A 16342-nucleotide genomic window follows, 5' to 3' on the forward strand; every position below is an offset into this window, starting at 1 on the left:
GGGCCGGTTACTTTGAGCGGTTGTACCAGGCTGATCCCCCAGCTGTTGAGTTGGACGTCAAGGGTGTTACAATCCCTGTTGCTGACCCTCCAATCAACTGTGGTCCACCTTCGCTTGTGGAAACACGGGCTGTGGTGAACGGGTTGAAACGGGGTAAAGCTCCAGGGATCTGTGGCATCCATGCTGAACTTCTCAAGGCTGGTGGAAATGCTGCACTCGTGTCGTTGCATGCAGTTTTGTGCTCTGCCTGGAACACAGGCATCATCCCAACTGATTGGAAGAGGGGCCTTGTTGTCCCTCTCTGGAAAGGGAAGGGTGATCGCCAAGACTGCAACAATGACCGAGGGGTGACGCTGCTCTCAGTGCCGGGCAAGGTCTTTGCTCGGATAATTCTTGATAGGGTTCGCACCATCTGCTTGAGCACCAGCGTCGAGAGCAGTCAGGCTTTACACCAAAGAGGTCAACGATTGACCGTATCCTTGCTCTTCGTGTCCTCACCGAACGCAGACGAGAGTTTCGGCAGGGGCTGCTTGCAGCCTATGTTGATCTCTGTAAAGCGTTCGATTCAGTGAATCAGGATGCCCTCTGGAGGATTCTTGGTCTTCGTGGGGTGCCACCAAAACTGATCGATCTGATGTCTGAACTCTACTCTGGTACTGAGAGTGCTGTGAAGTGTGGTGGTACCATCTCTGACCTATTTCCAGTTGTTACTGGAGTTTGTCAGGGGTGTGTACTGGCCCCCACACTTTTCAGCACTTGTATGGACAGGATTTTAGGGAGGATGTCGGAAAGATCAAGCTGCGGTGCATCGTTTGGGAATGTCAAGATCTCGGACCTTGATTTCGTAGATGATGCAGTCATCTTTGCGGAGACTTTAGATATCCTTTTGGGGGCCCTCGAGGTGCTGAATGAGGAGTCGGAGCCGCTGGGATTACGGGTTTCTTGGGTCAAAACTAAGATCCAGGCTTTCAATGACATCTTGGATGCTGCTGTCCTGTCTGTGTCTGTTTGTGGTGAGGATGTTGAGATCGTGGAGAGATTCACTTACCTTGGCAGTGATATTCATGTCTCTGCTGGCTGTGAGTCAGAGGTCAATAGACGTCTGGGTCGGGCCTGGGGAGTGATGAATTCACTGGATCATGGGGTGTGGCGCTGCTGGTACCTGTGCGGGAGGACGAAAGTCCGAGTCTTCAGGTCCTTGGTGCTTCCCGTCTTGCTCTATGGATGCGAGACTTGGACTCTGACCAAGGATCTGAGACGGAGACTGAATTCCTTTGGTACCAGGTCTCTTCGGAGAATCCTTGGCTATTGCTGGTCAGATTTTGTGTCCAACGAGCGGTTGCTGAGAGAGACTCGGATGAGATTTGTTACCTGCATGGTCCGTGAGCGTCAGTTGCGGCTGTATGGACATGTGGCTCGTTTTCCTGACGCTGATCCTGCTCACCAGATTCTCTCAGCGAGGGAGTCTCGTGAGTGGAGGAGGCCAATGGGCCGACCACATGCCTCGTGGTTGCAGCAGGTTGACCAGCATCTCAAGGAGATGGGGATGGGCCTGGCATCTGCCTGGGGGAAGGCCAGACGGAGGCCCCTGGAGTACCGGCGGAAAGTGAATGCAGCGACGCGCTGTTCTGGCAGATGCTCCCATACCTGACCTGATAAGTGATATGAGGGAGGAGGTGGTAAAATGTGTTGAGACCCGGTGTGAGAAGCAGAGTGGCCTCCTTAGGGGACAGGGGGAGAGAATACGCTCCCTCGAGGCAGATCGTAACCAGGTGGGGCCGGTGTCACTAAGCGAGGTAAGAGGGTTGCACGACGCAGGGTTGTGCATGCCGAGTTTGGGGGGGGGCAGAGGCCGCGGGGTCTCTTGGCCTAATGCGGGCCCCCAGTATGACTGTTCCTGCGAGTATGCAGAATGCGAGTCTGATGGCATGGGGGAGTAAGCAGGACGGTGCAGAGTGTGCACCGACACAGACAGGGGTAGTAAATTCCTCGGGCAAATGGCTCGGGCCCTGTGGGGGTGGGGCACCATTGGAATATGGGGGGTCTGTCCCTCCATGTGTCCCTCAGGACTGGGAGGTGGGGTTCAGACCCCAAAAGGCCAGAAGGTGCCACTGCCTCCGTACAATGGCAAAACGGATCTGAGGGCGTATTTGGCCCAGTTTCACTGCATGGCCAGGGGCAATGGCTGGGAAGATGCGCAGGGCGTGGCACAACTCACGGCAGCACTGTACGGTGCGGCATCAGAGGTCTTGACCACGATACCTTGAGAAGGAGCGACACTAGAGGACCTCTATTCGGCCCTAAATAACCGGTTTGGGATGGAACAGCAGAGCGAGCTTGTTATGGCTCAGCTCAGTGGGCGCAAACGATGCTCCCATGAGACGATGGGAGAATTGGCGCATGATATTCGCCGCGCAGTGGGGATCGCACACGCGAATATGGCGCCGGAGTACCGGGGGGAGCTCGCCCTGGACCATTTTGTCCGGGCGCTTGCGGGCACCAATGCCGGGTCAATACTGACCACATGGCGCCCGGAGAACCTCCAGAAGGCGGCTGACACTGCAGCCCGTTGGGAGGCATCAAGGTTGCCGACTGGAGGGGCCGGGCGACAGGCAGTGGCAATCCGGCAGGTGGGCCCCGTGAATGACGCTGCGCTGGGAGCCGGGGCTACCCTTGGCGACCAGGCGCAGTGGGAGAAGACGGTCCAGGGCATGATCAACCGTCGGTTGACGAGATCTAGGCCGAAGAGGTCGGGCCCAAGAGGGGTGGGAAATGGGCCATCAGGGGGTACCCCAATTCGGAATGAGAGGGGGTATAATTCGAGCTACCGGAGGCACGCACCTTACCGGGGAAGGTGTTATAACTGTGGGGGGAGGGACCACCTGCAGCGGGAGTGTAACGCCCCGCGCAGGGAAAAGCCACGGCCCCCCAGATCACCAACTCCGCCCCGAGCAGCCGGAATAGTCAGGCCCAGACATCACCCCCCCCACCAGTCCCAGGGAAACTAAAAAGTGCCGAACATGCAGGGCCGTGTTCGGCAGATCCAGATGGAGAAGAGCCCTCAGAGCTGCGACAGGTCATCAATTGTGGCCAAATTGGCAATGGTAGTTTGAGAACTCGGTGCAAAATTGCCGGCGTAGGGGTAGACGCCGTTGTGGACACAGGATCAAGCGCCACGATCATCAGCCCTATGGTCCTTGAATCTAGTGTGGATGGGTGGGATGAGATCCACCGTCTGCAAAAACATAGTTTGCAGCTAGCTACCGGGGCAACGGCCCCCATCATAGGGCGTGGTTTCGTGACTTTTAAATTGGGCACATTTAAAAGAAAAATAGAGGTTTGGGTGGCGAAGGTGTGCGACCCATGTCTAATAGGGTTGGATGGGCTGGCCGCCGGTGGGTGCAAAATCGACTTAGGCCGAGGAGTCATGCAGTTGGGTGGTGAGGAATTGCCATTGGGGGGCATGGGCACGGATGAGGGGGTAGAGCTGGAGGCTCCCGACTACGTGGTCATTCCCCCGGGTGCAGAGGCAGTGGTCCCGGCCCGGTGGCGGGCACACCCAACCTGGCAGGGCTCCTGCAGCCTGGCCAAACTATGGCGGAGCAATCAACCCCGGGTTTAGTCGTGGGCCGCACCCTAGTAAACACCGACGGGCCTATCGTGCCCGTTCGGGTAATAAATGTCAACACGGAACCACGCACTATTGCAGATTTGCACCCCAGTGGTAGATGTCGCAGAGCTGAGGGACGATAACATCAAGCCAGAACGGCCCCGGAGGGGGTCTCCAGAGTTTGGTAGGAATTGGCCTGATCCCATTTGCGAGATGGTAAATCGGAGTAGTGTACATTTGGAGGATGCCCAGCGGGAGGCCTTACACAAACTGGTCGACCGACATATAGAAATCTTCTCCTTGTCACCCGAGGATATTGGACGTACGGGCCTGGTGAAACATCAGATCCACACCGATGGGGCCCGGCCTGTCCGTCAGCCTGCTCGACGGCTCCCCTGGAGCAAGAGAGAGGAGGCTGATCAACAAGTAGAAAAGATGCTCAATGCAGGCGTCATTGAGCCCTCGGGAAGTCCTTGGATGTCACCTGTTGTGCTGGTCAAAAAAAAGGATGGGACCACGCGTTTCTGCGTGAACTATCGCCAGCTAAACAACGTGACACTCAAAGACTCCTATCCCCTGCCTAGAATTGACGATAACCTCAACGCCGTTTCAGACTCCAAGTGGTTCTCAACTTTGAACCTCAAGAGTGGGTATTGGCAGGTGGAGATGGATAAGACGGGGAAGGAGAAAACGGCATTTTCTACAGGGAAGGGACTGTATCAGCTCACTGTAATGCCGTTCGGTTTGTGCAACGCCTCCGCCACCTTTGAGAGACTGATGGAGCGTGTGCTAGGTGGCATGCCATGGCAATCATGCCTGGTGTACCTGGATGACGTCCTGGTACACGCTAAAACATTTCCCCAGGTAAGAGCCAATTTAGACCAGGTGTTTGGGCGCCTCAGGCAGGCAGGGCTGAAATTGAGCCCGGAGAAGTGTACTTTGTTCGCGACAGAGGTGGCCTATCTCGGACATGTGATAGGCCGCGAGGGGGTGAAAACCGACCCAGGGAAAATTACCGCGGTAGAGGAGTGGCCCGTACCTATAAATGTTAAACAGGTGCGGGTTTTTTGGGGACTTTGCTCCTACTACCGGCGCTTTGTGGCAAACTTTGCGGAGATAGCCAGGCCCTTCACGGGCTAACGGAGAAGGGGTTGAGATTTAATTGGACAGGGGAATGCCATCAGGCGTTCCTCAAATTAAAGGGGTGTTTGACATCCACACCCATTTTAGCATACCCCGCCGATGACGGGATGTATACCCTGGGCATGGATGCAAGCCAGGAAGGATTGGGAGCAGTTTTGTCTCAGACATAGGGGGGCGTGGATAGAGTGATCGCGTATTACAGTCGGGCCATGAGTAGGCCAGAACGAAATTATTGCGTTACTCGCAAGGAGCTATTGGCTATGCTGTCTGCAGTGAGCCATTTCCATCGGTACTTGTACGGGAGGAAATTTTTGGTGCGAACTGACCATTCCTCCTTGCAATGGCTCTTCCGGTTCAAAGAACCGGAAGGCCAGATTGCAAGGTGGTTGGAAAAGTTGCAGCAGTACGATTTCAGTGTGGTCCATAGAGCCGATAAGGCTCATGAGAACGCCGATGCGCTCTCTCGACGCCCCTGTCTGGGAGAAAACTGCAAATATTGCATGAGGCATGAGGAGAGGGACCAATTGGCAGACACTTCCCAGAAACTCCCAGCCCGTGCGGCCCGGGTGGTAGGCCCAACTTTTCCACTAACCGCAGGGGAGGAATTTGGCGGTTTGGCGTGGAGCACGGCCCAGCGGGAAGACCCCGTGATAGGGCCCATGTACAAGTGGGTCCTAGAAACAAGAGGCCCAGTGGGGAGGAGATCACCCCATTCGGAGCGCGAACAAAGGCATACTGGGCTCAGTGGAAGACCCCTGAAATGAGGGACAACATCTTGTATCGCAAGTGGGTGGAGATTCCCTCAGAGAGGACTTCTTGGCTGGTGATAGTCCCTGATGGGTTTAAAACCCAAATTTTGAAACAGGTGCACGGTACCCGCGCCGGCGGCCATTTGGGCAAGACCAAAACAAAATCTCGGGTCCGCCGGCGGTTCTATTGGGTTAACATGGGGCGCGATGTACAGGACTGGTGTCGAGCATGCGACGCCTGTACTGCCAAAAAGGGACGGGCACGGAGGATGAGGGCCCCACTCCAACTACATCAGGTTGGGGCCCCCCTTGAGCGAGTGGCCATGGACATTTTGGGACCACTGCCCCCCCTCGCCAAGGTAATCGATACACCCTCGTGATGATGGACTATTTCACCACATGGCTGGAGGCCTTTGCCCTTCCCAACCAGAAAGCTGGGGTCGTGGCAAGGGCCTTCGTAGAAGGATTTGCATGTCAGTACGGGATTCCGCAGGAGTTGCACATTGATCAGGGGCGAAATTTTGAGAGCGAATTGGTAAAAGAGGTGTGCAGGCTCCTAGAAATTCGCAAAACCCGAACAACGCCCCTGAGACCACAATCTGACGGCATGGTGGAGAGGTTCAATAGGACCCTCATCCAACAATTGGCCCTCTTCACCGCCGATAATCAGGAGGACTGGGACGAACATCTCCCCTATCTCCTGATGGCTTATCGTGCATCCCAAGATGGGGCCACCGCTTGTAGTCCGGCGCTGCTAATGTAAGGACGGGAGCTGAGAGCCCCCGTCGATTTGCTGTGTGGTGAGCGTCCCGACAGACCCCCGAGGGGGGGGGCTATGCCCGTCGGTTGGAGGAAGGCATGAAAAAAATCCATGCCTTCGCTCACCACCAGCTCCAACAGGAGGGTATGAAGATGAAGCGCAGGTACGACGACCGTAGCCAGGTGAGTGAGTACCCACCGGGGGCGAAGATTTGGTTCTTCAACCCCCGGAGGAGGAAGGGCAGATGCCCGAAGCTCACCTCGCCTTGGCAGGGTCCGGGGGTCGTCCTGGTGCAAATAAGTGACGTGGTCCTTAAAAATTAAAATGGGACCACGAGCCCTCCCCCAGATCGTCCACACGGACCGCCTGAGACCCTACAAGGGCGATCTTACGCCCTCATGGTTACGTCTTGCCGGAGTAGCAGGAGCTGGAACAGCAGCTCCCGCAGAGGCGCAAGGCTCGCAGAGGCGCAAGGCTCGCAGAGGCGCAAGGCTCGCAGAGCCTTGCTGCGAGTACACGAGCTGAGGCAGGGGTGGAAGACCCCCCTGCTTGGGCACAGGAACGGAACTAGTTAGGGGGAAGGGTTAGCTTAGTTAGACCGGCCTCATGGGGCAGGGACAAGTCCTCATGGGGCCCGTGGAATGGTTAGTTAGTGGGAACGTCAGTTGAGATTTGGAATGGAAAAGGGATTTTGAGGACACTGACCGACTTTTAGTGTGTAGAAGGGATGTAGCTTAGCTACGTAGAGTAAAAGAATGTGCTACTAGTTTAAGGGATGACGAGGGAGCATGAGGTAGTTGAGGGATTTTGTGAGAAGAATGGCAGTGCTCAGCGATGTGAGCGATGGATTGAAAAGGTACTTGATGAGTGAGTGAGGGCCAGCGGGCCTGAGTGTATGGAGTGAATGTGGTATGTATGGTGCGATGAGTGATTGGGGGGAGGAGTGATTCCCACCCAAGGGACCCCGGGGTCAGTGTAAAGTGAGTTTGTGGGTAAGTCAAATTGACAAAATGGAAGTCGTTTTGCTGTTGGTAGGAATGTAGGCTCGAAACCCGTTTGGAAGGGTGCAGGAGTCCTGTTGACGGACTGGGAGCGTGGCTGCGAACGATGAGTATCGCTTAGTGGGTACCCCGGGCACCGGGCTAGTCGGCCGCGGTAGGCCAAGGGCCCAAGTGGGGCCGGGATAGCGTAGTGGGCACGGGTGGGCCCGCATGATGCGGGGCCCGTGGCACCAATAGCCACGTGGGTAGTGTCGTGGGCACGGGCTTCCGGGGAAGGGGCCTGTGGCGCCAGCCTGCCACGTGAGCGTCGAGGGGGAGTAGCCAGGGAGGGCACTCCCCAAATTTTAGGGAGCTGGTAGGCTCGGAGACAGTCGCAGGGCCTGGGGGTGCCATAGTTGGAGAATCGGCAGAGTGTAGTTCCTGCCAAGGGAGCCACGCGTCCCAGTCATGAGACCGTGCAAGGGCACGAAGGGAAAATTAGAGGGCAAGGCACAAATTTGTAAGCACACCAACACAGGCGACGGGAATCTTGGTTGGTGGAACCAATAGTTTAAGCGACAGGCGCTTTTGGAAAGCCCCGAGGTAGTTAAAAGTTAATAAATGTTAGGGTAGATCGGGGAAGTGTACCCCTCCGCACCATCCATCCCTTCACTCTCGTTGTAGGCCGCTGGACCCACTTTGGGTTGGATCGTTGAGATCTGAGGAGGCCATTCTGAGGCTTCATTGGGGCCTCAAGACAGGACGCTAGCTCTCCCTTATTCCCCTCCAGGAAGGGAACATAGGGGTTGGGAGTAGGCTAGGAGACACGATAGGTTAGCCGGACAGAGACAATAATGGGGGTTAGGGAGACAAATTATAAAAGGAAATAAAATAGAAAAAAATTTAAAAAATAAGATGGGGCGAAATTGGTTGAGTTTTTCCAAATTAAGGGAGTGGGTATGGACAGAGACAGGCAAAGGCGATAGGTTGGGAGGGAGACAGTAGGGAAGGTCCGAGCCCGCCTTCAGACCGGTCGGTACCACCGCATTCCCTCCACACACCTCCAGAACGAGACAAGAGGCCGGCCAGCTTCACCTGCCAGCCTGTGTTTTGCTACAGCGGCCTGTGCCGGCCTTGCTTTGCCATGCCTTGTCTGCCTGCCTCTGCCTTGACCCCATGCCTGCTAGCCCTTGTTGTTGCATTTGCCCCATTCCATCCATCACCATCTGCACCAGGATCATGGCGTGAGCTGTAGGGACTGCCCTGTGGGCAGCCGCACCATGGGACTGCATTGAGCAGCCCGTGCACTGTGTTTTATATCCATCCAGCTACACCACGGGACTGCATTGATGCAGCCCGTGCACCTTGTTTGCATCCGTCCATCTAACTGCACACGGGGACTACATTGATGCAGCCCGTGCACCATTCATTTTTGTGTTTGCTTGCGTCAGTGCCCATCCAGTGTTCTGCAGGGACTGCCCAGCAGGCAGCTGCACACGGAGACTGCATTGAGCAGCCCGTGCACCGTTTTGTGTTCACTGCGCTCATTTCAAGGGGGAGGCCTAAGACTGCATTGGGCAGCCGGCCACATTCCCTGTTCAAACCTGCATTTGGTCCATGAGCCAGAGACTGCATTTGGGAAGCCTGGCTCCCTGCTTGAAAAATGGCCTGTGGGATGGCATATGGCATGCCAGGTTGGGGTGGGTTGCCTCCAGCAGCTGAAGACATAAAAAGGTTCAGTGACAGACAACGGGGCCTTTTGAACAGGCCCCGAAGACATCCGACCTTCAGCTGCGGGGGCACTCACCCTCAAAATACTGACTTAACTTTGCCATGCCTTTTTTCCCCACAGAGTCTATCAGTCCTGGGCCATGATTTAGTGTAAAATTTGTAAGTTAAGGTAAATTGTACATGAGTTGCTCCCCCTGCATGTTTGTCGTAGCGCCGGCAATTTAGATAAGTCATCTGCATGAGTGAGTTTGTTTAGTTAGTTACTCAGCCCCTAGATTATTTACTTTTGGGACATGGATACACCAAATGTCGCACTCAGGGATCCGAAGGTAAATCGTACTAAGGGAGAACTTACACATGAAGGCACACGAAAATTCGATGACTCGGGACGAGTCTGTAAAAAGGGGAGGGGGTAGTGTTACGGTTGTGGAAATTCACAGAACACCATTCAGGCTTCCCAGAGATCAGTTATGTCGATAAGTGTGTGTTCAGAGTAGATTTCCCCACCGATGTCTAAAGGGAATTATTCGTGTAACCGGGCTGTGATCTTTGAGTCAGCCATTATTCTTTTGATATTGTTATTTTGGAACAACCACATCTGAACAACCACAATCACCTCTCAACAACCACGCCATCCCCACCACAGTGCCAACCACAACCACTATCTCAACAACCACGCCATCCCCATCACAAAGCAACCACAACATCGCCTCACCTTCATCTCCGTTACGCCACCATCTTTTCGCCAGCCACGGCGAATCCCACGGATGAGCGGCATCTCCTCCGACAGAGGCGGGGGCTGATGATTTCCACAACGTCCGCTTTCCACAGCTGATGATTCCTGCAACTTCCGCGTGGTTGATGATTTCACCCACGTCTGCTCTCTCCGCGTTTCGCGAAGAGATCGGATCAGAATCGCAAAGGGGCGGAGCCAGCGGGGGGTGAGAGGTGAGAGATCAAACTCACTCATGGACACCCATATAAAGGCGCGCTGAACGCCAAGCAAGCAGTCTGTCGGGGAGCTGCAGAGAGTGGAAGTCTGGAGTCGAGCTGGCGTCGAGTCGGAGGAAGCCAGCAGTCCGGCAAGGTTCGAGTCCAGTGGAGGGCAGTCGGGATCGTCGGAGCGCAGCCAGCCTGCCGTGCCGTGCAGAAAGGCGTGAAGGTTGAGAAAACCGGAGAGAGGTCGCCAACGCTGAGGAACGGGTGGGCTCCTAAAAGAGCATCAACTCTCGAAAGAGCAAAGGCCCGTTCGTTCCTCTGAGGCATCGTCGGCTAGGCCCGAACCACCAGGCCGCACGGCGGGGCCTGGGCCAAGCAAGTCGCGCAATGCCAACTGCGTGTCGACGAAACGTCGAGGGTCAACCAGCGAGTCACCACGAAGGTGGCAGGTAACCAGCACGGCCTCTCGGAGCTCTTGCGGTCTCCACAGCTCCGTGAACTATTAAAGGCCCACGAGGTCCAGTTCTGCCCTTTCCTTTCCTGGGGTTTTTCTTTGTATGAATGTCATGGCGCCTTGTCCATAAGTAGAACTGTTAAGTGATTGTGTACATAATAATAGAACGGTTGTAGTTCTTTGTCTTGCTCGTTCCTGCATTACTTTATTGACTATATTATTGCATACGTGTTTGATTGCATACGTGTGTACAAATAAATATCATTGTGTGAATGTTCACCTGTTCGTTGCGTCCTTTCCCTCAATTGAGCTGCCGTATTGCGTTCGGGATATTAGCTGGCTTTTAAATAGCCGATAAAGTAATCGGATTCGGCGGGGCTTGGCGATATACACCGCTCGGCAAATCGCAAACGGAGCGAGCTGCTAAAGCGGCTCGTTTCCAAGCAGGTCCCGTTGAGGTGTAAATCCCCGGCATTTCTGTCTGCGCGCATACTTAGGTAGATCGACAATTCGGCGATCAGACCCTGTCACGCGCGGACAGAATAGTTGGCTGATTTACGGTGTGATTAAAAACACACCCGTAGCTGGATTTCGGCGTTGATCCGAAAGCTGCGACTAGGTTTGCCACGTCCGGTGGGCGCACGGCTCCGATTAGCTAAAAGCGGTCACTCGCACGCCGGCACGGCGGGAAACCACAACAATATATATATATATATATATATATATATATATATATATATATATATATATATATATGTATATATATATATATATATACATATATATATATATACATATATATATATACATATATATATATATATATATATATATATATATATATATATATATATATATATATATATATATATATATATGTATACATATATGTATATACATATATATATATATATATGTATATATATATATATATATATACATGTATACATATATGTATATATATATATATATATATGTATACATATATGTATATATATATATATGTATACATATATGTATATATATGTATAAATATATGTATATATATATATATATATGTATATATATATGTATATATATATATATATATGTATACATATATGTATATATATATATGTATATATATATATATATATATATATATATATATATATTGTTGCGAATTCGTGCCCGCCGGCGTGCGAGCGGCCACGTAACTCGAATCGCGGCACGTCGCCCACCAGACGGACAATTCTGTCGTGACCCTCTCGGACTAACGCCGGGAACTAGTCACAGGTGGGCCTTTCGGCCTCACCACGATCGTGCCAATCGGCCCCCCGCGTGGGATAGGGTTGTTCGCCAAATTCGACCTACCTAAGTACCCACACGGAGGGTAGACCGGGCGATCGCACCTCACCGCAGGTCGACTCCGGACACGGGCCACTGAAGCGACCCGTTCCGTACTATCGGGATAACCGAGCGGTGTTATATCGTCGACCTCGACGGTTCCGATTAATTATCGGGCATATTTAGCCCACTACCAACCCTTTACGTGAAGTAAGATGGAGATTCAAATAAAGAAAAGACGAAGCGAAACGGGAAAAACAGTTCAACATGAGGCACATTTATTCCGCGGCACACGGAAAGCACACACATACAATTACAACAATTATGCACCAAAAGCAATTCCAACTAAAGAAACACAACAATGCAGGTATACTACCGACTACGCGAGCACACGGCAACACTTACCCAGTTTTACTTTACGGACGGCGCCGACAACACAAATACTCAAAAGCAAAAGAAAAGGGCCACCCTCAACGACAAGGGGACAGACGGGGCCTGTGGGCGCGAGACCGGGTGGAGCCTACCCGTCTTGTGATGAGCCGCAAATGTGGCGGCGGTGCCCCGACTCCGCGCTCCTCCACGGGTTTCGTTGGCACTGCTTGGAATGGGGTGGGAACGGGGCCCCCTCTCCGCACTATCTCAGCGCGGGGGGGGAAAGGGGGGAATTGTTGATGCTCTGGGGAAAGAGGATAGCTGGCTTGCTTGGGTCCCGCGACGAGCGACTCCACTGCGACCTCGACCGCGCTCCCGGCTTCCCCTCTCTGCAGCTCCCCGACAGACTCCGAATCCCGACAGACTCCGACCTCCGACAGACTGACTCTTGACTGCTGCTGCCACACTCTGCCGCTGCCACACTTCTCCAACTCGCCTTGACTCTTCTCCAACTCCCTTGACCGAAAAACTCTCTGCCGCTGCCACACTTCTCCAACTCGCCCGAGCCCAAAACTCTGCCGCTGCCACACTTCTCCAACTCGCCTGAGCCCAAAACTGACTGAATTCGCCCCGCACTCGGCGCTTTATAGTACGGCAGGAGAACCCAAATGCAAATTTCTGGATCAGGATGAGCTCGGGGGCGGAGCCACGCTCGCCCATTGGACGGAGGAAAAGTGGGCGTGAACCTCCCCTGATCCTCGAATTTGCATATATCGATTCTACTCCGACGTGCCTGGAGGCGGGGCCAAATCGCCCCGCGCTTGCTGATAGGACGGATCAGAAGTGGGCGTGTATCATTCCTGATCCGACTTCTCCTCGGATAGGCCGCTTTTTGCACCCGCTGCTCGGCGCGCGCCCTGTACGAGTCCAGGACAGCCTGACGCTCGGTGCCCACAAGCGGTGCGGGAATGGCGGCAGAAGGAGGAGAGGTGCAGGTGGTAGAGGGTTTATTGTGGTGGTTTATGGCCATGGCGACACTTGGAATGGTGGTGTTGCGATGTTTGCGAGAGCGAGTTGTGAAGGTAAAGGTCGTGGCTGTTGGCGTTGTTGTTGTTGTTGTTGTGAAGCGGCGTTGCGGTTGGTGGTTGTTGTGTGATGGCGGTTGAGACGTGGTTGGTTCAAAATAAAGATAGAACAGAAAAACGGCTATCTTAAAGGGTCGCAGCCCGAATGAATCACATTTATTCCCTCTAAACAACGGGTTTGGGGCTAACTACATATGGACTTACAGAGATATCTCACCTACGGGACCTGAATGGTGGTTTGCGAATTTCCTCAACCGCAACAATATATATATATATATATATATATATATATATATATATATATATATATAAAAATATATATATATATATTGTTGTGGGCCGGGTATCAGTGTCGAGCACGACCGCTACATGGAGCAGTGGAGTCGGCTCCACCGAACACCCGGAATCTTCATCATACCTTTCCGATAACTCCGAAGGTAAGGGTCCCTTACAGGACTGTGAATCGTCAATAATTCAACCGCGTGGGACAGGGTTATTTGCCAAACTTCAAAATACCTAGAGGCCCACGTGGCGAGCTATCGAGGAATTCATACCCTCGACGGAGCTCGAACGGGACGAGCCGTTACCGTGCTCGACCCGTACGTAACCCGAGCGGACAGTTACCAAGGTCCCGTCAGTCCCAATGCACAATGACGGCAGCAACGGCCTTTTTAATCCACCAACACGCACCGTGGCGAGCCAATGAAGGAAAGGACAAGGACGAGCTGAAACATGCAAGAAAATGGATATTTATTTACAATAGGCAGGGAAGGGAACACACAAAGAGCAGAGTTAAACCCACTAAGCAATGCAAATTATGTTCAGCAAAGAGCACATAACAATTCCTCCTTACAGACGGGGCCCAAGGACACACACACGCACACACAAATACCCAAAAGAAGATGGACCTCAACGGTCTTGATTCGGCTCTCCAGCCGAGGAGGATAGTTCGGCTGGGAGTCACGACCCCTATCCTCACTCCTTCCCCTCTCCTCACTCCTCCCCTACCCTCACTCCTCTCCTCTCCTTCCCCTACCCTCACTCCTCTCCATCCCCTCCCCTCACTCCTCTCCTCTCCTCCCCATACCCTCACTCCTCTCCTCCCCCTGCCCTCGCTCCTCTCCTCCCCCTGCCCTCACTCCTCTCCTCCCCCTGCCCTTGCTCCTCTCCTCCCTCTCCCCTCTCCTCTCCTCCCTCTCCCCTCTCCTCTCCGTACCCTCGCTCCTCTTCTCTCCTCCCCCTATCCTCGCCCCTCTCCTCTCCTCCCCCTATCCTTGCTCCTCTCCTCCCCCTACCCTCACCCTTCTCCTCCACTTAACCTAGCTCCTCTCCTATCTTCTCCTTTCCTCTCCTCCCCGACCCTAGCTCCTCTGCTATCCTCCCCTCACCTCGCTCCTCTCCCTTTCCTCTCCTCCCCCTGTCCTCGCTCCTCTCCTCTCCTCTCCTCCGACCCTCGCTCCTCTCCTCTTCTCGCTCCTCTCCTCTCCCTATCCTCGCTCCTCTCCTCTCCCTATCCTCGCTCCTCTCCTCTCCCTATCCTCGCTCCTCTCCTCTCCTCCCCCTACCCTCATCCAAGCTCTTCTCTTCTCCTCCCCTCCCCCAAACCTTGCTCCTCTCCTCTCATGTACTCTACTCTACTGTACTCAACTCAACTCTGCTCTACTCCCCCTACCCTTGTTGCTCTCCTCACCCTTCCCTCGCTTCTCTCCTCTTCTCACTTCACCTCCCCCTACCCTTGATCCTCTTCTCACCTCACCTCCCCTACCCTCGCTCCTCTACTCTGCTCCCCCTACCGTCACTTTTCCACTCTCCTCTTGTCTTCTCCCACTAACCTCACTCCTCTCCTCCCCCTACCCTCGCTCCTCTCCTCACTCCTCTACTCTCCTCTCCTCCCCCTCCCCTCACTCCCCTCCTCTCCCTAACCTCTCTCCTCTCCCACCCTCACTCCTCTCCTCTCCATACCCTCCCTCCTCTCCTCCCCTAGCCTCACTCCTCTCCCTACCCTTCCTCCTCTCCTCCCCTCCCTCCTCTCCTCTCCCTATCCTCACCCCTCTCCTCTCCCTCCCCCCACTCCTCTCCTCTCCCTCCCCTCACTCCTCTCCTCTCCCTACCCTCACTCCTCTCCTCTCTCTTCCCTAAGCTTACTCCTCTCCTCTCCTCTCCTCCCCTACCCTCACTCCTCTCCTCTGCTCCCCCTACCCTCACTCCCCTCCTCTCCTCCCCCTATCCTCATTCTCACCTCTCCTCCCTGTATCCTCACTCCTCTCCTCTGCTCCCCCTACCCTCACTCCCCTCTTCTCCTCCCCCTACCCTCATTCCTCTCCTCTCCTCTCCTCCCCGTATCCTCACTCCTCTCCTCTGCTCCCCCTACCATCACTCCTCTCCACTCCTCTCCTCCCCCTACCCCGATCCTCCCTCCTCTCCTCATCCTCACTCCTCTCCTCTCCTCCCCTCCTCTCTCCTCTCCTCTTCTCTCCCTACTGTTGTGGAATTTTCTGATTTGTTCTATAAACCGACTTGGTGTAACTCCTATTTCTCAATTTGCAATTCACAAGCAATTCACTGTCCACAACAAAAAGTACATTTCATCAAATAACTTTTATTCGCGGTACTACGGAGTACAAAGCACTGAGATGTAAACATCCCAATGATTTGCACTAAACTAAGATAACATTTCCTGGCATTTATATGCTTTTGTGGGAGTGGAGGAACTGATAAGCATAAGGCAAAATAACTCCAACTGCAATACGTGTCCACTGGGTGAAAGAGAATGACATAATCATGGCAAAAGTTGCAGTGTTATCAACCAGGTCACCTTGTTTCATAGTAAGACATTCCTTTTATCAACATTTAGGTCAAAAGACTATTGGGTAAAGGGAAACATAACTGACAGCCGATTCCACAATAGCATAAAAATTAAATTTATAAAGCACCAGCAACAATTATAATTGAGAGTACATGAATATAATTATTTTTTTCTTCCACACTACCCTCATTCCTCTCCTCTCCCTCTCCCTATCCTTACTCCTCTCCTCTCCTCCATATCCCAAACCTCACTCCTCTCCTCTCTTCCCTCTCCCGACCCTCACCCCTCTCCTTTCCCGGTCCTTACTCCTCTCCTCTCCCGACCCTCACTCTTCTCCTCTCCCGACCCTGACTCCTCTCCTCTCCTTCCCCTATCCTCACCCTCTCC

The sequence above is a fragment of the Eptatretus burgeri genome, chromosome 10, assembly GCF_056783735.1.
Source record: "Eptatretus burgeri isolate ZD-2024b chromosome 10, Ebu_testis_v1, whole genome shotgun sequence".
Classification (NCBI taxonomy): Eukaryota; Metazoa; Chordata; class Myxini; order Myxiniformes; family Myxinidae; genus Eptatretus; species Eptatretus burgeri.